The sequence below is a fragment of the Halichoerus grypus genome, chromosome 3 (genome assembly GCF_964656455.1).
Source record: "Halichoerus grypus chromosome 3, mHalGry1.hap1.1, whole genome shotgun sequence".
In the NCBI taxonomy this organism is placed as follows: domain Eukaryota; kingdom Metazoa; phylum Chordata; class Mammalia; order Carnivora; family Phocidae; genus Halichoerus; species Halichoerus grypus.
In genome coordinates this window covers 44173203-44194811 of record NC_135714.1, presented here as the reverse complement: position 1 = coordinate 44194811, position 21609 = coordinate 44173203, and the positions used below count along the sequence as shown (strand labels likewise).

Here is a 21609-nt window from a genome sequence, read left to right as displayed (position 1 = left end):
GGGACATTATTTTCTCTGAAGCTGACACTGCGTCTCTAAATCCACCTCCCACTACTGTCCTGTCCACTCTGCTCCAGCTCACCGGCCTCCTGGCTATGCCTGAAATATCCCACCTTGTTCACTCCTTAGGGTCTTTGCTTCAGCTGCTTCCTTTGCCTAGAACATGCCCACGGTGAACTCCTGATTTCCTGCATTTAACATTGCAATGTGTACTCCTGTGCCACCCAGCACTCCCAGTTCCCCTTAGTTCTTCTTTTTCTTGTTTCCATATTCTTATTAGCTTCTAATAGCCTAGTAATTTATTATTTCTCTATTACATGCATTATTTATTATCTGTCTCCCTCTATGCTAGAACATAAGCTCCATGAGGGCAGAGATCTTCATGTTTTGCTCATTGATGTAGAAGTCTAAAATCAAGGTACCTAAAACAGTACCTAGTTCATAATAGGTACTTGACAAAGATTCTTTAAAATCCATTATTTGGGGCACCTGGGTGGCTCAGTCGTTAAGCGTCTGCCTTTGGCTCAGGTCGTGATCCCAGGGTCTGGGACCGAGCCCCGTATTGGGCTCCCTGCTTTGCGGGAAGCCTGCTTCTCCCTCTCCCACTCCCCCTGCTTGTGTTCCCTCTCTCGCTGTGTCTCTGTCAAATAAATAAAATCTTTGAAAAATAAATAAATAAACAAAACAAAATAAAATCCATTATTTATTTTTAATTAACCACTTTATGAAGCTGTACATGTGTACTGTAAAACATTAGAAAAAATGAAAAACTTCAAGTTCCCACCATCCAATAATATCTTCCAAGTTATGATAAATCAGAACGGTTTTTATATTCTTTTAAGTGACTGCCTAAGGAATTCTGTCTCTTAAGGAAAATGGTATGGATAACATCCACCTTACAAGACTTGGTACATGGATTAAATGAAATAATGTATCCAAACACTTAATATAATGCTTGCCATAACAACTCCTAGAGGTATTTTTCTTTCCTTTGATCTTGTCTTTAACTTTCATCCTTTGCCCCAACTTCTAAAAAGTAGCAGATACTTGTAGACAAGAGAATGGTATAATTTGTTCTGACAGGGGATGCAGGTGGGGAAGGTCTCCCACACCTGGCACTCAAGATGGAGTTCCCAAATTCACAGTACCAAGCTCTACAGCCCAAATGCACCATGAGACACAAGGCCACTAACTATTTCATAGAATTTTCTAACAGTAACAAAACAATAAACAGTGATAATTACATTTTTATATTACATCCTCCCATTTGCAAAAGCTTTTCATATTAATTTTTTCATACAGATGAAAGAAAGGGGCTCAGAGAATTTAAGTGATGTGGTCAAGTTTATACAGCTGCTAAGAAGAGCTGAGAATTAAATCTAGAATTAGAAGGACATCAGCAACAAGGATCTTTTAACTTGACAGTGAAATGCATTCTATCCATTTCTAGAGTCCAACTCACAATAAATAAAATTTTCTTTAGTACTTTCTCCATAAGCTACTTCCCTCTCCATCCTCTAAACAAACGACTTACCTATCTTAACAGCCACACGTCCTTTCCTTGCTGGGTAACTCTCCACCAAAATTTTCTTCTTGTAAAAAGGAGATCAGTGGTTAAGCGTACCAGGAAATGGAGTACATTGCTGAGAAGACCTGGGAATCACTGCTCTTGTGAACTGTTGAGAAAAAACAAAACATCAAGAACTTTATATCTTCAGTCCTCTTGGGAAGCCTTCAAAATTAATCTCTTTGCCATTCTGGCAGAAGTCAGTACAAAGGAGTGTTTTTTGTTTTTGCTTTTGCTTTTTCTGAGGTTTTAAATTAGGTTTAATAAAATTAAACTTGCATTCCTTAGCCTATATTTATTCTAGGGCCTTAAAAGCATTTATTATAAATTATTTCTACTTTTGAAGGGACTGAAAGAATCATATCCATGAATACCGAGGCTCCCAATCTTTCTTACATACAGAATTATCACATTTATTTTTCATGGTAGTTTAGCTAAAATTCAAGGAGCTAGAAGACACAAATTCAACTTAGCAGAAAATTAAAGGCAGTAATCATTAGATTGTTTCCTCCCCCAGAGGTAGCAAAGGCACCTTTTTATTCAAATACCAATCACAGAGTTAATTAGGTTAATGGGCTCCCTGTGGGTAGGGCATGCACAATCTTTTATAAGCTTGCCAGAATGAAAACCGTCACATAGTGATTGTAGATTTTAACTGGAATGGATGTGGGAAATGTCCAGGAGACATCCCCTGATTCAAATATGCCTTTTGCAGAGCTAAGAAAGAAGACAACACTCTGGGGCAATGACACAGAAAGAAATCTCTTCAAATCTCAGGATGACAATGGGTGCCTGGCCCTGACGAGGAGTTGACTGTATGGGCTTAGGGAAGGATTCCCAGCTCTGGCTACAAGGGGCTAGCTTGTATCAGACCAACTTTCCATCGAACACAACTAGAAAAGCTGGATAAGTACTTAAAAACCTGTTTAAAGGCATTGGAGTGTTACCAAGGTAGCCAGGACATAAGAGGCCAAGACCTTTGGGAGAAGAAAAACAAAACTGAGACAAATCATTATACTGCTTTTCCTTTCAAGCCATCTACTTATCTTGGGGCACCTGGGTGGCTCAATTGGTTAAGCGTCCAACTCTTGATTTTGGCTCAGGTCATGATCTCAGGGTTGTGAGATCAAGCTGCGCATTGGGCTCCATGCTGGGCATGGAGCCTGCTTAAGATTCTCTTTCTCCCTCTGCCCCTTCTTTCTCTCTCTCTCTCTCCCTCTAAAAAAAAAAAAAGGACATTTACTGATCTTAAAGAGGCACAGGGCAAAACTGCTGAGAAGCCAAGCAGAAAGCAGCTGCTTAGAGGCACATAAAGTGAGCAGACCAAAAAATACCAGAGCTGAGTACCAAATCAGTTTGGTCTCTCTTTGGATTAAGAAGGTCTGCCCTACTCTAACTGCCTATCAGAAGCAAAAGTAAGCCCCATAGAGGAAGATACCACCATCTACAGTATCTGTGATTCTTTATACAAAATGTCCTGCATTCAATCAACAATACCAGGCATTTCAGGGCATAGATTCAAGGAAGAAACAGAGAATGAAAACAGGACCCAGAGATGACAAGTCATAGAATATGGTCTTTAAAATAACTGCGATGTGTATATTTGAAATTATAAAGATTATAAAATATTTTAACACATATCTCTCAGTAAGTCACAGAACAAGCAAAAAAAAAAAAAGACAAAAAATAAGAATACCTAAGATTTGAGTAACACAATTAACAAACTCAGCCTTAGTAACCTATGTGGAATAGGCTGCCCCCAACAACTGTCACTACATATTCTTTTAAGGTACACATGAAACATTTACAGAAATTAACCACATGTGGGTCATAAAGGAACTTTCAAGAAATTTCAACAAATAGAAACCACAGAGTACTTTTTTGAACTTACCATTCTGAAATAATATAGATGCACAGGAAATAGGAAAAATAGTAACTTTTTAAAAGCAAAATGTAATTTACATATGGTAAAATAAGCTACTTTTAAGTGTATAATTCAATATATTTTGATAAAGGAATCCAATTGTGTAACCACCAACAAAATAAAAATACAGAGCATTTCCATCACGCCAGAAAGTTCCCTCATGCCCCTTTTTGTGAATTGCCACAACCCAAAGGCAATCACCGTTCTCATTTCTATATTTCTATCACCACAGATTAGTTCTGAACTTCATACAAATGGGCTCATATAGAATGTACTCTTTTGTATGAAAATACCACAACTTATAATATATTCTCCTGATGAATGGACATTTGGTAGTTTCCATTTTAGAGCTATTATGAATAACACTGCTATAAACATTCTTGTACAAACCTTTTTGTGAACATATATTTCCATTTCTCTTGGATAAACACCTAGGAGTGGAACTGCTAGGTTACAGAGTTGATGAATGTTTAACTTTATAAGAAACTGCCAAACATTTTTCCAAAATGGCTGTATCATTTTATACTCCCATCAGTAACACATAGGAGTTCCAGTTTACACAGCCTCATCGACATTTGGTGTTGGCAGACTTTCAATTTGAGCCATTCTAGTGCGAGGTTTTGATTTGCAACTCCCTGGTGACTAATAGTTGTAGCTTTTTAAAAATCTTCTTTTATGCAGTGTCTGTTCTAAGACTTTTGTCCATTTTTTAAATTGTAGTTCTTACATTATTGACTAACAGTTTTTATATTTTGATACCAGTCCTCTGTCAGATACACGTATTACATATTTTTTCTCCCAATCTGTGGTTTTCCTTTACGATGTCTGTCTTTTTGATGATCAGAAGTTTTTAATGTTGATGAACTCCAATTTATTATTTTTTCTTTATGTTTAGTGCTTTCAGTGTCCTTTAACAATCTTTGCTTAAAGTCTACTTAAAAGCCTAAAAATATTCTCCAGGAGTTCTGCAGTTTTAGCTTTATGATATATCTCAAATTGATTTTTGTTTGTGGCATAATGCAAAGGCAAGAGGTTTATTTTCCTCCCACTTGTTCTAGTAACACTTGTTGAAAAGACTTTCCCTCCCTAATTGAATTGTCATAGCACCCTCATCAATTAATTGACATACAGCATGGTATGTTTTCAATTAAACTAGAAATCAATGTATAAGTGATAACCAGAGTCCTCAAGTGTTTGACAATTAAGCAGTACATATCTAAATAACCAATAGGTCAGAGAAGAAATCACAATGGGAATTAGAAAAAATTTTTGATGTAAGTAATAGTGAAATGATAAATTAAAAATGGTGAAATGTAGCTATGGTTATATTTAAAAAGTTTAGAAAGCAATCGTTTATATATCTATCTCAAGGAATTAGAGAAAGAAGAGAAATAAATCCAAAGAAAGAAAGAGGAAGTAAATAATAAAAAATAAGAGCAGAAATCATCAACGAACTTTAGAATAAGTAAAGAAAAGTCATCAAAGGCAAAAAGTTGGTTCTTTGAAAAGGACTAGTAATACTAATAAATCCTTCAGCAAACTCAAGAGCCAAAGCTGTTCATTCTCAACTCTATTACCTGAGTCTTCTTCCCACAATGCTATTTCAGAAAAAGTCTCCTCAGTTCCTCTGTTGTTGTTCCCAAAGACAAGCACAGGGTTTATTTTGCTCATGAAAGTTTTGCTTTTATTTTTTATAGAGAAACAACTACAGAATAACAGAAATAAACAGGGGGACATTGCAAAGTTCCCAGAATCTCAAATATGAGCTCTTTGCCAGCACCATTATGAGGTCAAAACAATACTGACCTAATACCTAACAAGACATCAGTCCCCAAGATGTGAAACTATCAATAAAACTATTTAAAATACTGATTTACATCCACTATTATTAAGAGTGAACTACATTCTTAGTGCATATTCTGCCTTAAAAGGGCAACAAACAACACAAAAAAGCCAATGTGAGTAGCAAGATATTTTAAAATTAAGTCTCCAGCCCTATAATCCAGCAATTCCATTACTAGGTATTTACCCAAAGGATAGAAAAATACTGATTCAAAGGGGTACATGCACCCCAATGTTTATAGCAGCATTAACAATAGCCAAATTATGGAAAAAACCCAAATGTCCATCGACTGATGAATGCATAAAGAATGCATCACACACACACACACACACACACACACACACACACACACACACACACACACACAATGGAATATTACTCGGCCACCAAAAAGAATGAAATCTTGCCATTTGCAATGACATGATGGAGCTAGAGATATTATGCTAAGCGAAATAACTCAGAGAAAGACACAAACCATATGATCTCACTCATATGTGCAATTTAAGAAACGAAACAGATGAACATAGGGGAAGGAAAAAAACAGAGAGGGAAGCAAATCGTAAGAGACTCTTAACTACAGAGAACAAGATGAGGGTTGCTGGAGGGAGGTGGGGGGATGGGCTAAATGGGTGATGGGAATTAAGGAGCACTTGTTGTGATGAGCACTGGGTGATGTATGGAAGTGATGAATCACTAAATTCTACACCCGAAGCCAATATTACTCTACATGTTAACCAGCTAGAATTTAAATAAAACTTGAAATAAGAAAAATAAAATAATAAAATCACATTAAGTCTCCAGAATGTGAATATAAATCTCTATATACACTGATGTTGACACTCAATACAATAAACAGTAATAAGTATTTTCAAACAAAAGATAAAAGGCCACACACCATCTGTGAAATATTCTGCCACTGTGAAAAATGATTTAAATAATATACCAAAATCAACCACTTGTATTAGTAATCTATGGATAATTACATAATGCACAGATAAAATATGGCAATCAAACTCATTCCTTAGTCAAGAGTTAAAGAAAACGTTGGTGGAGATCTAAGGAAATAAATATTCAAAAATTACTCACCATGCAAAATTTATCATACTATTCATGAAAGTACACGTTTCTGTCTCAATAATGAAAGACATAAAGAACTACTTTTTTAGTAAACCACTAAAGAAAGGAGTACCATGGAAAAAATATATGTTCCAATAACAAATGACTTCTTTATTAAAAACAATGTTTTATGGAGCACATATATGCACCGAGTGGAGTGAAGAAAGGAGTCCTGGAAAAGTTAATACCACACATGAAATGCACTCATTGCCTCACTCACAGGCAAGCTATTACTGAAAAGAAGTTGAATCTAGAAGAGCACCAAGAATGTCACTGGCATCGTTAATTTGGTAGAGTCATTATAAAACCTTGTAATAACATGGGGAGTGATCATGACAATTTTTTATACTGGAGACACAGTGGTTGCTTGGTTATTGCCATTCTCCTGCACCAAGAAGAGTTGTCAAATTTTAAGTTGCCTCACATTTTTTCTTTTACAAATAGACAAGTGTTCTAAAATATCATACTGCTTCAGTGATGCCAACTATCAGCTATATACTTCAGAAGAGATATTTTTGATGTAAAAAAAAAAGCATGTCTAATATTTTTTTCAAAAATAATTCCTTAATAGCAATTCTGCTCATAGCCAGTTGTTATCTACTTTTCTGATAAGGTTGATGCTTTAACAATAAGTGATAATTACTTTTCAAGGAAATTCATTCTATGGAAATAATATTTTGAAAATGGGTGTTCGGAGAGGTTTTTATCAGGTGATTTTGTTGTTGTTGAAAATGATGAAAGCATCACCTAGGAGCCATCCTTGAATTCTCTCTCACATTTCCCACAACTAATGTCAGCAAATCTTGCTTGGTCTACCTTCCAAATATGTTAAGAACACAATTCTCACTGTCTATAATGCTACCATGCTAGTCCCAACCAAAACCACCTCATCCCAGATTAACACTACAGCTTCCCAGGTGACCTCCTTGCAAATACTCTTCTCGCCCAAATCCTGCACCACACCACTGACCCCAGCAGCCAGTCACCTTATTAACACCTAAGTCAAATCACACCATTCATTTGCCCCAAGTCATCTAATGATTTCCTGTATGTCTCAGCATAAAGCCAAATTCCCTACAATGGTCTACAAGTCATTACGTGATTTCATCATGATCTCACTGACATCATTTCCTAGTACCCTTGTCTTTACTAATTCCACTCCAGCCCCAGTGGTGCTATGCCTCAGAAGCCAGGCACACTTTGCCTCAGGGCTTTCCACTGGCTGTTCCCTTTGCCTGGAATATGTTCCCAGATATCTTCCCTCACTTCCTTCAAGTCTTTGCTTAAAGATCACTTCTCCACAAGGCCTTCCCTGGCCTCCCTATCTAAAATAGCAACGACTCCCAACACTCCCCATTCCCCTTCCTTGCTTTTTCTCTTTAATGGTCTCACCATCTAACATATTTTAACTATACTTTTTTTATCAGCTTATTGCCTATCTCCCTCTCTCACTGAATGAGGTCAGGAATTTTTGGTCTGTTGTGTGCTTACTGTTTTAGTCTAGTACGATGCCTAGCATTAATACTTGAATATGTGAACGCTGAAAGAACAAGTAGTCAGTAAAAACCTTCATATCTGCACACTTTAAAAGCTTGGAAACCGAATTTTTCTAAATCTTCCAAATGAATTTTAATGAGTTTTGAACTCTTTGCTAGAAATATAAAAATGCAATACCTTAATAATAATTAGCAAAAATAACTGAATAACATGGGAAAATAAAACTTATTACTGAATTGAAACAAAAATTTTGGCATAGCTGGTAGATATGGCTGAAAAACATGTATTATGATTTACCAAGTGCAACCAATAATGTCATTCTTCTATTTGGATCAGCATCTCTTTATGAATTATCTTTTTTAGCTACTTAAATAATGAAAATAAAATGAACTTATAACCATACCATCAAATGTCTATGTCACATAGTGTTAAACCAAACCAAAACAAAGCAATAAATAATGACATATTCAATGAATGTGCTCTCATGGAGCAAAGGGAATTTTTTATACTACTAATCAATAAAATAAAAATTTAAATAGTTTATCCTTATCTCACCCTTTAAAAATGTCAATTTTGTAAATGTTTTATGGTATTCAAAATATTCATATGTTCAACATTTATAAACAAGCAAACAACCCTGGGGGAAAAATCTTCATTTACAGCTTGGAAACCACTGTGCTAAAGACTTGGGAAGGAGGGAAGAGGCACATCTTGTTCCAGTTGATAGAAACATAAAAACTATCCAATAATTACCACAGTGTGATAAGTATTATGATGCCCTCCTCTGCAGCTCTGTCCCTCATGACTCCCTAAATGACTCAAACTTTACAAAGTTCATGCTCCAGCAACAGCTAACTTCTGGTAATTTCCCATACACAATTCTTGATTCTGGACCCCTTCGCTTCAATCTAGGGTTGCCAGGTAAAATATAGGATGCCATTTTCTGGGTGGCTAGGAACAAAAATAATTATTAACATGGATTTCCCTAAGAAAGCAGCAAAAGAGCAAGAAAGGAAGAAAAGACACTCAAAAATTTTTTCTTTCTCTCAACTCTTTATCCTCCTTTTAGTGGCAAGTGAGAACTAAGTTTAAATGAAATCATTAAGCAAAACTTTCTAGAGGACCTCCCCCAACCTACCAAGGGCTGAAATGAACTCATCCTTTCTCCTAAAGAAGTCCCCTTCTTTCACAGGGCTCCAGGACCTGGGCATTGACCAGTGATGCCAATACCTGTGCTGCTTAGGCTTCAGGAGCCCAGCTCAAATCTCAGGATGTTTATAATTCTTGTTAGTCAATTGGGATGGCATTTGATATTCACCATTACCCCAACATTATTTGTGAAATATATCTCATTCTAAAGAAAGCACTCGCTTTATGTACAGTCGATTCTCATTATTCACAGTAGGTATGCTCTGTTAAGTTGCCATGGACACTGAATTAGTGACCATGGAACCACTGCTCCTGGGGGAAATATATGGCTAAGTTCCTGAGAGCCTCTGGCCACATTTTGATCAAGCAATCAATATATACACATAATCTTATTTCATGTGAGCTCCTATTTAAAGACATCTTATTTGGGGCGCCTGAGTGGCTCAGTTGGTTAAGCATCTGCCTTTGGCTCAGGTCATGATCCCAGAGTCCTGGGATCGAGCCCCACATCAGGCTCCCTGCTCAGCGGGAAGCCTACTTCTCCCTCTCCTGCTCACCCTGTTTGTGCTATCTCGCTCTCTCTCTGTTAAATAAATAAAAATCCTTAAAAAAAAAAACAAAGACATCTTATTTAATATATTTTGTTGATCTGTTAAGACTGAACTCCTGGCCAACAGCACTATAACTCATGCCTGAATGAAGCTTATCTAACACACAGATTTCTCTGTAAAGTACATCACAGCCTTCTTGCACTCGGGGAACACTAAACAGCACATTGGCACTATGCGTGGGGGCCATTTTAAAAACAGTGCAATCACCACCAACAACCAAAAACTCACAAAAATGCAAAAAACCATGGTACTGAATTGACCACGAAAAGGATACTTGTTTATAATATGGGAGCTGAAACAAGAAGGCAGACAATTGCCTTGTTTGATCTCAGCTGGGAACATGCACACCAGGTAACTAAAATTTTTCACTGATCTATGCATGTCTGCAAATGACCACTAAAGTGCCCCAAGTATTGATTTTAGGGTTACAAATAAATTTTAGCTAGCAGGTAAATTGGCAAATACAGAATCCATGAATAATGAGTATTGACTGCATTGTATGTATGGTTCCAGGTCCCAAATCTGGTTTTCCTCTCTTAAATTTCTTCCCATTTAGACAAAAGGAGCCTGGTGAAACTCCATTACATGTATGACTCCCAGCTCAACTACACTAGCTCCATATAAGCCCACTTACTGTTGAGGTAGCAAGCTACAACTTGTCCTATGCTGAACACTCAGGTTTGGAACCCTAGTCCCATCTCTATTCATTTCCTTTCTCATTATCTTCAGGGGGAACTTTGCAGAATACTTGAAATGTTAACAGTTTGTGAATCAAGAATAACTATATCTGGGTCTCTTTTTCAGATACAACAAAATCAGCAATAATGAGGCAATATAGGTTTGGTATCACACCCTGGGGACTGATGGGGAAGAGGTAGAGGGAAGAGCAATGGGATCCTTCAGTGGGCCCAGAGTAGGTATATCCAGGTAAATTCCTCTGAACAAGTTGACAAATAGACTTTTTCCTTTTGTCATGGCCACAAATAGGATATTCCCCAGCCCCTGCTGTCTGTGGGGGTCCACCCTAAAACAAGTGCTAAGAGTCAGATGCTTGTAGTTCAAGCTATCAGTCCAGCAGCGAGGAAGACCAGGGGCCAGGACCACATCTCCAGGATTCATTTACTTCTACAAGTCATGATGCCTATGACTTGCCACTTGAGAACAGACTGTAACAGAGAAACTACAGCTGAATTACTCAGAAAGTTTCTGCCTGGGAGTAGTAACTGTGCTGCTGGTTTGGGCCAGGTGGAATTAGGTTTCTACTTGGGCAGCTTCCACTCTGCATGCAGATACAACCCAGTCACTCTGAGCAGTGTATTCTTGACCCATTCTCAATAGCAATTGGCAAGAGAAGCTGTGACTCAATAGCCAAACTATGGAAAGAGCCCAGATGTCCATCAACAGATGAATGGATAAAGATGTGGTGTATATATATGCAATGGAATATTATGCAGCCACCAAAAAATTGAAACCTTGCCATTTGCTATGATGTGGATGGAACTAGAGGGTATTATGCTAAGAGAAATAAGTCAATCAAAGAAAGACAATTTTCATATGATCTCACTGATATATAGAATTTGAGAAACAAGGCAGAGGTCTTAAGGGGAAGAGAGGAAAAAATGAAACAAGATGAAATCAGAGAGAGAGACAAACCATAAGAGACTCTTAATCTCAGGAAACAAACTGAGAGTTGCTGGAATGGAGGGGGGTGGGAGGGATGGGGTGGCTGGGTGATGGACATTGGGGAGGGTATGTGCTATGGTGAGCACCGTGAATTGTGTAAGACTGATAAATCACAGATCTGTACCCCTGAAACAATACACTATATGTTAATAATTTAAAAAAGGGGAGAGAGAAGCTGTGACTCCAGTTTGGGTGGCTCAGAGTGGACAGCAGGACCCACCTTGTGATACTCTTCTCCTTTTCCTTCTTCAAGGCCTCCAATTTGACAGCACAGTTTGGTAGGAATATCTGGACTTTGGGCCAAGAACCCCAAATTCCAGTTTTGGCTGGATATGAAATTATATTGCAACGTTGGAGGGAAAAGGATATAAATTACCTCCTTCCCTTTCTTCTCTACATGCATGCACTAGCAAGAGGAGAACAGAAATTCTGCTCCTTCACCTCCTGCCTTCCTCTGCCTCTTATGTTCCAACAGAACTTCTGGGAATGTGTAGGTGCAAGAGATCTGCCCAACACTGTGTGGTTGGAGCTATAAAAGAGGGAAATCTAAAGCCATGAGCACATGGAAACATCTCCACAGATGCTTTATCCATAGAGTCAGGCTGAAGGGTTGAAATCTAACCCCCTTCCAGATCTTAGAATTTTCTACTGTTCCTCTGCGCAGAAGATACTCTTAGCCAAACTACAAGTTTTAGTAATCTGAAAGGTTGCCGCTAGTATTAATTTTCATTTCTCATCTTCTTTTCACTATTAAATTTCAGAGGCAAGTGGTCTATACCTTTTATCTCCATCATCTCAGCACTGTTCTCTCCTTAACCCTCCAAATCATTCCTGATCCTGCCAATCTAACTGCACTTCTGAAAGTCAACAATGACCTGTGACTCCCAAATAAAAGCCTTTGCTTACTTCCTATGTTTCTTGACACTCAACACTCTCTCATCTGCAGCCCCCTATTATACGATGCTAACTGGACACTACTATTTAAAATTTTGTTTCTTTAGTTTCCTTGATAACTGTATCTTCCTCATTGCTTCTAACTCTACATATTTTTCCCCCTCTCTCTGATAAATGTTCAAAGCAAAGCAAGTATCTATTTCTTACCAGCTGTAATGACAACACAGTTTTTTCTAAGACTAACACCGGTCATTTCGGTTACTCATTCGCCGTTATTCTCCACGCCTGGTTAGTTTTTTAAAAATCTTGTTTTTTTCCTTGAATGTCTCTTTATTCTCTCTGTCCCCATCCTAATCCAGGCTCTCATCTCTTCATGCCTGACTTGCTGCAATATCATACTATTTAGTTAGTCAGCCTCTGCTCTATGTTTTAAATATTATTGCCAGATTAGTTCGGGAAATTCTTCTTGCATTAAGTTACTCCCTTCCTATAAAACATGCAATGACTCCCTGTTATTCACAGAATAAATTTCTAGTTTGTCATTCAAGACCTCCCCGCTAAACCTGGCCCCACTTAACCCATCTAACCCCTTCCTATTACTTACACCTACCACCTGCTATCACAAATTGCCTACTCTGGGCAAATCAGTGTCCTTGTATCCCACAAGTATCCATGATGAGTCTCAAATCCAAGCCTTCCTTACTTTCAATGACCAACATAGAAAAAAAAGTGATTTTTCCTGGATCTTCCAATTAACATTCCCACCACCACTGTGATTCAAGATCACCACTCCCAACAGAGCAACAGCATATGCATAAGACCCACAAAGAGCCTCACTCTTCATGGCTAATTGGATTCCACCAGGAACCACCATTCCACTCAAACCAGAAACCATGTGAGAGACGAAGGGTCCTCTATGTTTGTAATGTTGGCATCAGGAGGTTATCCCATTATGGAGGGTGGAGGAGGAAGAAGAATAGGGGGAAGGGAGGGTTTTTTGTTCTGTTGTTCAGTGAATGTACAAACAGAACCCGAGTATCAGAGACTGAACTCATTCAATTCTTTGCAGTAAAGTAGCTCACCAGATACATACTTCTGCTGGTTGTCCGAATTACAGATGAGTAAACTAATCTATGGCTTTCTTTTCAACTTCTCAAAGGTAACTGTTTATAAGCACATCTTAGGAAATAAACTGCACCTCCCTGATAGTTGGAGAATAAATGGCTATTAATTTCCTATATTTTTAGAGAAAAACCTAGGGTGCAGGCATGAAAGGATGAGTCTGGTAGGGGGTCATGAACCGGTACACCTGTTCACCAACTCTGGAAGGTACAGTTCTGAGCAGACAGCCAATGCTCCTTCCCTTCGAGAGTACAGGCACACCCTGTCCTCCTGCCTTTTACTTGACAAAGGCTGCAGTTTTTACAAATCGAAGGTTTGTGGCAACCCCGTGTCGAGCGAGACTATCGGTGCCATTTATCCAAAACTTCGTGTCTATCACATTATGGTCATCCTCGCAATTCAAAGTTTTTCATTATTATTATCCTTGTTTCGGTGACCCGTGGTCAGTGATCTGTAATCTTAGTACTGTAACTGTCCCCCTTAGGGGGCCATGAGCTGTGCCCTTAGAAGATGACGAACTTAATAGATAAATGTCATGTGTGTTCTGATCGCTCCACCAACCGGTTGTGCCCCCAACTCTCTCCCTCTCCTGGGGCCTCCCTAGTCCCTGAGACACAATACTGAAATGAGGCCAATTAATAAGCCTACACTGGCCTCTAAGCGTTCAAGTGAAAGGAAGGGTCACATGACTCTCACTTTAAATCAAACGCTACAAATGATGAAGTTTAGTAAGGAAGGCGTGCCAAAAGCCAAAGGCTGAAACATAGGCTTCTTGCACCAAATAGCCAAGATGTGAATGCAAAGGAAAAGTTCTTGAAGGAAATTAAAAGTACTACTCCAGTGAACACACAAACGGTAAGAAAGCAGAACAGCCTTCTTGCTGATATAGAGAAAGTTTTAATGGTCAGGATAAAAGATCAAACCAGCCACATTCCCTTAAGCCAAAGCCTAATCTAGACCAAGGCCCTGACTCTTACTCTGGGAAGGCTGAGAGAGGTGAAGAAGGCCAGAAGAAAAGTGTGAAGCTAGCAGAGGTTGGTTCATGAGGTTTAAGGAAAGAAGCCGTCTCCGTAACATAAAGTGCAAGGTGAAGCAGCAAGTGCTGATGGAGAAGCTGCAGCAAGTTTCCCAGAAGATCCAGCTAAGATCATTCATAAAGGTGGCCACACTAAACAACAGATTTTCAGTGTAGACAAACAGCCTTCTATTGGAAGGAGATGCCAATTAGGGCTCTCCTGGCTGGAGAGGAGAAGTCAATGCCTGGCTTCAAACCTTCAAAGGATAGGCTGACCCTTGCCAGAGGCTAATGCAGCTGCTGACTTTAGGTTGAAGCTAATGCTCACCATTCTGAAAATCCTAGGGTCCTTAAGAATTATGCTAAACGGGGCGCCTGGGAGGCTCAGTCGGTTAAGTGAATGCCTTCGGCTCAGGTCATGATCTCAGGGTCCTGGGATCGAGCCCTGCATCGGGTTCCCTGCTCAGCAGGAAGCCTGTTTCTCCCTCTCCCACTTCCCCTGCTTGTGTTCCCTCTCTCGCTGTGTCTGTCTCTGTCAAATAAATAAATAAAATCTTTAATAAAAAAAAGAATTATGCTAAATCTACTGTCTGTGCTCTAGAAATGGTACAACAAAGCCTAGATAACAGCACATCTGTTTACAACATGGTTTACTGACTATTTTAAGCCCACTCTTAAGACTACTGCTCAGGAAAAAAAAATGTCTTTTAATATGACTGCTCATTGACAATGTACCTGGTCACCCAAGATCTCTGATGGAGATGGACAATGAGATAAATGTTGTTTTCATGCCTGCTAACACAACATCCATTCTGCAGTCCATGGATGAAAGAGTCATTTCTACTTTCAAGTCTTATTATTTAAGAAATACACTTCATAAAAAAAAGAGATACATTTCATAAAGCTGTAGTTCTCATAGACAGTGATTCTTCTGATGGATCTGGGCAAAGTGGAGCCTGAAGATATAACTGAATTGCTGTCATCTCATGATAAAAACTTTTTTTAAAGAATGTGATTTGTTGGGTGCCTGGGTGGCTCAGTTGGTTAACTGTCTGCCTTCAGCTCAGGTCATGATCTCAGGGTCCTGGGATCAAGTCCCACATCAGGCTCTCTGTTCCGTGGGGAGTCTGCTTCTCCCTCTACCCCTCTCCCCTGCTTGTGCTCTCTCTCTCTCAAACAAATAAATAAAATATTTTTTTAAAAAAGAATGTGATGGGCGCCTGGGTGGCTCAGTTGGTTAAGCGACTGCCTTCGGCTCAGATCATGATCCTGGAGTCCCAGGATTGAGTCCTGCATCGGGCTCCCTGCTCGGCAGGGAGTCTGCTTCTCCCTCTGACCCTCCCCCCTCTCATGTGCTCTCTCTCTCTCTCTCAAATAAATAAATAAAATCTTTAAAAAAAAAAAAAAGAACGTGATTTGTTTTATGTGCTGGTTTATAAGGTCAATTGTTGAAATGCTGATGGTCTTTTCCTACAGAAACTATTTGACAAATGATTGTTAGGTTTTCAGGCTAGCTCTCACATCTAATTATCCATGTATGTGAAGGATCCAAAGTCTTTCTGTGTTCCTGAATCCCCTTGATCTAAAGGAAGGCCAGGAAGGGATGGTTCCAGTTTCTTCTGTGTCTTTCCAGGGATCCCTTGCATATACAACCACATAAGTATATGTCCTCACCCTTTCTCCTCTCCTTTTTCTTAACATAAAAATCAGATATACTACATACCATCCTTCACATTTGTTTTCCCTTAACAAGATATGTTAGTGATCACTGCATATCAGTGCAATAGATCAACCATGTTCTTTTTAATAGCTCTATGGATATAATATGAATTACTTTTATTTAAAAATTAAAAGTTTATAAATTTATACATAATTTCATTGTCTAAGGTAAATTTAAAATTTCCTTTTTTCATCATAAAAGCAGTTAGTAACAACAATCACCACAAAAGGCAAATCAAGAAGTGAAAAAAATTATCCACAGTGTCACTAAAACTATGTTGGTATAGTTCTTTCAAGACAATATTCTTAAAGTCTGGTGAATGGAGTGTTTACACCACAATCATCAAACATGCTGTCAAATAGGCAGATTCTAGGGCACCGTCCCACACTTATTAAATCAGAAATTCTGGGGCATCTGGGTGGCTCAGACAGTTAAGTGTCTGCCTTCGGCTCAGGTCATGATCTCCAGGTCCTGGGATCAAGCCCCACATCGGGCTCCCAGCTCAGCAAGGAGTCTGCTTCTCCCTCTACCCATCCCCTCACTCATGCTCTCTCTCTCTCAAATAAATAAAATCTTAAAAAAAAAAAAAAAAGAAATTCTGAGTATGGGGCCTTAGCCTTACAAGATTTATAAGTGAAGTTTGACAACCATTACTTGAAGGCCCTTTTCTCTACCTTAAAAAAAAGTTTTACAAAGAAAAAAAAGAGACAAACAAGAAACCAAATTCTTAAAAACAGAGAACAAACTGGTGGTTCCCAGAAAGGAGGTGGGTGGGGGATGGGTGAAATAGGTGAAAGGGATTAAGAGGACACATATCGTGAATCAGCACTGAGTAATGTACAGAGTTGTTGATATATTGTACACCTGAAACTAATATAACACTGTATGTTAACCATACTGGAATTAAATTTTTTAATTTTAAAAATTAAAAAACAGTTGTAGTTATAGTTTACATGCATTATTGTATTCCCACTCTTTTTTTTTTTAAGGGTTATTTATTTGAGAGAGAGAGGGAGAGAAAGCACGAGCGAGTGCACACACATGGGGGGCAGAGGGAGAGGCAGAATATCTCAAGCAGACTCTGTGCGGAGCACAAAGCCGCCCACGGAACTTGATTCGTGACCCTGAGATCATGATCTGAGCTGAAACCAAGAGTCAGATGTCTAACTGGCTGAGCCACCCAGGCACCCCCCAACTTTTTTCAATTTGTAAAGCTAATGTTTTATGATAAGCATCTTTCCATGTTACTAAATTGTCTTCACTATCATCATTTTAAGGGCCTGCATAAATACTCCATTGAATAAGCATTTCTTAATTTACTTATTTTTTCATTTTTTGTTAGACATTTAGAATCATTCAAATTTCACCTTCACAATTCTTTTTTCACGAGGTGCCCACCTAATACAACTTTACTTTCATTTAAGCCATGTTTATTGAAGCCCAACAAGTCCAAGTCTCACTAGGGACAACTAAGATGAGGAATTCAAGACTCTAGACCTGTTGAGTTTAAAATCTAGTATAGACAGTTTACAATCTAGAAACAATCAGCCAAAGTTCTCTTTAATTTGTTGGTCTTGGTAGGGGGTTGAGTTTTAATACCTCTAAGACAGCTACTCTTATGATTTCTATTTTACAGATGAAGAAACTGAAGCTTAGGGTGATCAAGCAGCTTACCCAGCATCACAAAGTGGAAGAACTGAGATTTGTACCTGAACAGTATGATTCTAAGGCAGAGATCAGCAAACTTTTTCTACAAAGGGCCAGACGGTATGTATTTTAGGCTCTGGGATCAAATGGTCACTGATGCAAGTATTCAACTCTGGTATTGCAGAGTTAAAAGTACCCAACAATACTTTTATGAATGGGCATGGCTATCTTCCAATGAAATTTACTTGCAAAAACAAGCTCCTGCTCTAAGGCATATATTTTTACCTCCATGCTATTATGCTGTTTCATCCAGCCAGTCTGATATACTGAGCATGCTAGGTACATACAAGGTGGTAAAATTTATAAAATGAGTCTGCTCTCAAAAAGTTTGAAGATGAGAAAAAGATAATATGACTTTGAGTAAGACATTTAACCTCTGTCAATGACTCAATTTTAAAGCTACAAATATTGTTAAATAATATTTTTCCTTATACAATATGGATGTTGTGAAAATTAATGAGACAGTTTATATATATTATCATTTACTCGGTGGTCATTTCATTTTTTTTTTTTTGCTTTTTAAAAAATTTTATTGTTATGTTAATCACCATACATTACACCATTAGTTTTTGATGGTAGTGTTCCATGACTCATTGTTTGCGTATAACACCCAGTGCTCCATTCAGTACGTGCCCTCTTTAATGTCACTTCTTTTTAATGTTAAACTGATGCTTGGTCTTTATCAGTCCCAAAGGAGATGAGTAAATAAATCAATCTGTTCTTTGCTCACATAGGAATCCCTGTATGTTAATAACTAGAAAATTTTATCTGATTTAATTGCCACATACTTTATTTTTATAAAGCACTTTTAAAATTTAGGTGGCCCAGTTGGTTGGGTGTCTGCCTTCGGCTCAGGTCACGGTCTCAGGGTCCTGGGATCCAGCCCCGAGTCGGGTTCCCTGCTCAGTGGGGAGTCTGCTTCTCCCTCTCCCTCTGCCCCTCCCGTCCCCCCACTCGTGCTATCTTTCTCAAATAAATAAATAAAAATAAAATAAAATAAAATTTATGTTACATTACATTTTCTCTTGGGGCCAAAGAACTTTTACATTTTCATTTTTTTAACATGATGGGAAAGAAAAAAATCTGTATAATTCAGAAACACTGCACTATGTCCTCAGCAAATTACACATCCACAGTATCTTCCTGTTATTTAGGTTTTCTGAGTTCTAAAAATTCTCTGAGTGTATCTCATGGGCATTTTGACACTCATGGAGCTTCTGTAAAAAAACAGGCAGGAAGAATCAGACATTTACTTTTAGGGAGTAAAGAAGATAATTTTTAAATCGCTCAAACAATTATACACTCAAAAATAAAAAGGAATGAACTCCTGCTACATGTAACAACAGGGACAAATCTCAAAAGCATTATGCTGAGTGAAAGAAGTACAAAAGGCTAGGTCCTATATGATTCCATTTCTATGACATTTAGGAAAGGGCAAAACTACAAGGACATATTTCTTTTCAGTGGTTGCCAGGGGCTGAGACCAGGAGGAAGGGATGTGAGGGAACTCTTTGGAGTGATGGAAATGTCCTATACTTTGACTGTGGTATGGTCAACATGACTATACACAGGCCCAAGCTGTACCTCAAAAAGGGTAATGTTTACTGTATGTAAATTAGACCTCAATAAGCCTGTCCAAACTGTTATAGAGCATTCCTCAAGCAAAGACAAACAGGACTAAGAGGTTCCAATAAATTGCTGGTCAGGCTAAGTTCTGAATGGGAGCTTATATTGTGATTTGGGTCAAATGCACTCCATCTGATTACTCTCGAAGACATACCCGGTGAGAACTTCAGGGCAGGGCTGGTCTCTGAAAGTGGGAGGAAAGAGAACATAAGTCAGGCAGCTGGAATGTCCTGACCCAGATGGCAGTGTCTGGCCATTCTTCACAAACTCCTGAGAGGTTCTTGTTTCACTGTGTGAAGGAAGCTTAGGTAAAATACATCCCTTTCTGCTACATTCAGTCTGACCCGTATCTTTGCCTCAAACTGCCTGGGAAAATAGAACGTGCCCACTGCTGACACTGTAACTTAGGTTATGTATTACTGCATTCAGAAATGTTTCTAGAGGGGCGCCTGGGTGGCTCAGTCGTTAAGTGTCTGTCTTCAACTCAGGTCATGATTCCAGGTCCTGGGATCGAGCCCCACATCGGGCTCCCTGCTTGGCGGGAGGCCTGCTTCTCCCTCTCCCACTCCCCCGGCTTGTGTTCCCTCTCTCGCTGTCTCTCTCTGTCAAATAAATAAATAAAATCTTTAAAAAAAAAAAAAAAAAGAAAGAAATGTTTCTAGAGCCAGCATTTCAAGAACATCCACTGGGAGTCTACCATCTGCTGGGCAGTGACAGAGCAGCTCACAGGAGCCAGATGCCTGCTCTCCTGGAGCTTACATTCCAAAGGATGGCTAACAGCTCACAGTTATTGAGTGCTTACAATATGCTAGCTGCTATGTGGGCCGACTCATTTAACTCATACAGCTACCGAGGTGGGCAAACGCTATTACTATCATTCCCGTTTACAGGTGAGGAGACGGAAGCCCTGAGTTAAGTAAGCACACATAGGTCCAAGGTCAGCTAGTAAGCAGCAGAACCAGGTTTAAGCCCAGGCCAACCTGCTCCGTAGTCCATGCTCTTAGCTACAGTCTCCGTACACTGCAGGTCAGCACAAAGGCTGTACTTACATAGTCCCAGAAAATCAGTACTAGAGGCCTAGGAAATGACTTTAACATTAAAGAAAGCTATCCCATTTATATAGAAACAGTGTTACTTCATGATATAAGGTTAAGCAACATTAATAATTTTTTTTCAAAAGGAAATACAAATTAAGATACATACAGAAAAACGTTTACCTTATAATCAAAGAAATAAAACAAAATGAGATTTAACATTTTGCTTATTAAATTAGCAAGCAAAGAATTCAGATGGAGACTGCAAAGGGAGTCTTCTTCTCTCCCCTCCCCCCTACATACTCTCTCTCAAATAAATAAATAAAAATTTAAAAAAAATACATGACTTTAGGAAATAATCTAACATACGGAAAAAAGTTATGTGCAGCAAAGATCTTTGTTGCAGCAAGCGATACAGATTTATAACAATATTCATTATTTATACAGTTTAGTATATAAACAATTTAAAAATCCAAGCTTAAAAATAAAAATTAAAATAAAACCTACACACCTCTGATCCAAATTTGTCCTTTTCAACAAAGCAGGTGTTTGTAGTCTCACCTCCTCTGGTCAGGCTGTGGTTAACATCAGCTAAAAGAACGCATAAGCAGAAGTGTGCCAAAACACCAAATAGTTATCAAGATTTTATTTTATTTTTTTAAAGATTTTATTTATTTGTCAGAGAGAGAGCACAAGCAGGGGGAGCAGCAGAGGCAGAGGGAGAAGCAGGCTCCCCGCTGAGCAGGGAGCCCAATGTGGGACTCGATCCCAGGACCCTGGGATCATGACCTGAGCCGAAGGCAGCCGCTTAACGACTGAGCCACTCAGGCGTCCCAGGTATCAAGATTTTAAAAAGGAAGAGATTTCATTTGCCAGAAGTATGAGGAGTCTGGTGGACATATGTAACAGTATAAGGCCCCAAATTACATCAATCTGTGGGACTCTTTCTTTTTTCTCATCTCCAAATGCCAGAAGAGAATAGAGTTTTTTCTTTCCACAGTCCCTCCTAATTTTACACATTGCCAAAACATGTAAATTTATGCAAAAACAAAATGCTATTTTAGTACTTCCTGACGGAATCACTTTTATTGTTATCTTCCT

General features: G+C 38.7%; 1 protein-coding gene across 6 annotated transcripts in view; it reads right to left on the bottom strand.

Moving 5' to 3' along the window:
• CRACD (capping protein inhibiting regulator of actin dynamics) overlaps window positions 1-21609 on the bottom strand; it is a 255057-nt gene that overhangs the window by 128692 nt on the left and 104756 nt on the right. For 4 of the 6 annotated variants that reach the window (XM_078068685.1, XM_036120738.2, XM_036120744.2 and 1 more), the window contains one exon: window positions 1535-1676. The gene's annotated coding sequence lies outside the window, so the exon portion shown is untranslated. Of the gene's footprint in view, window positions 1-1534; window positions 1677-19628; window positions 19659-21019; window positions 21100-21609 lie in introns of all 6 variants that reach the window. The other 2 variants (XM_078068682.1, XM_078068681.1) reach the window with 2 other exon arrangements.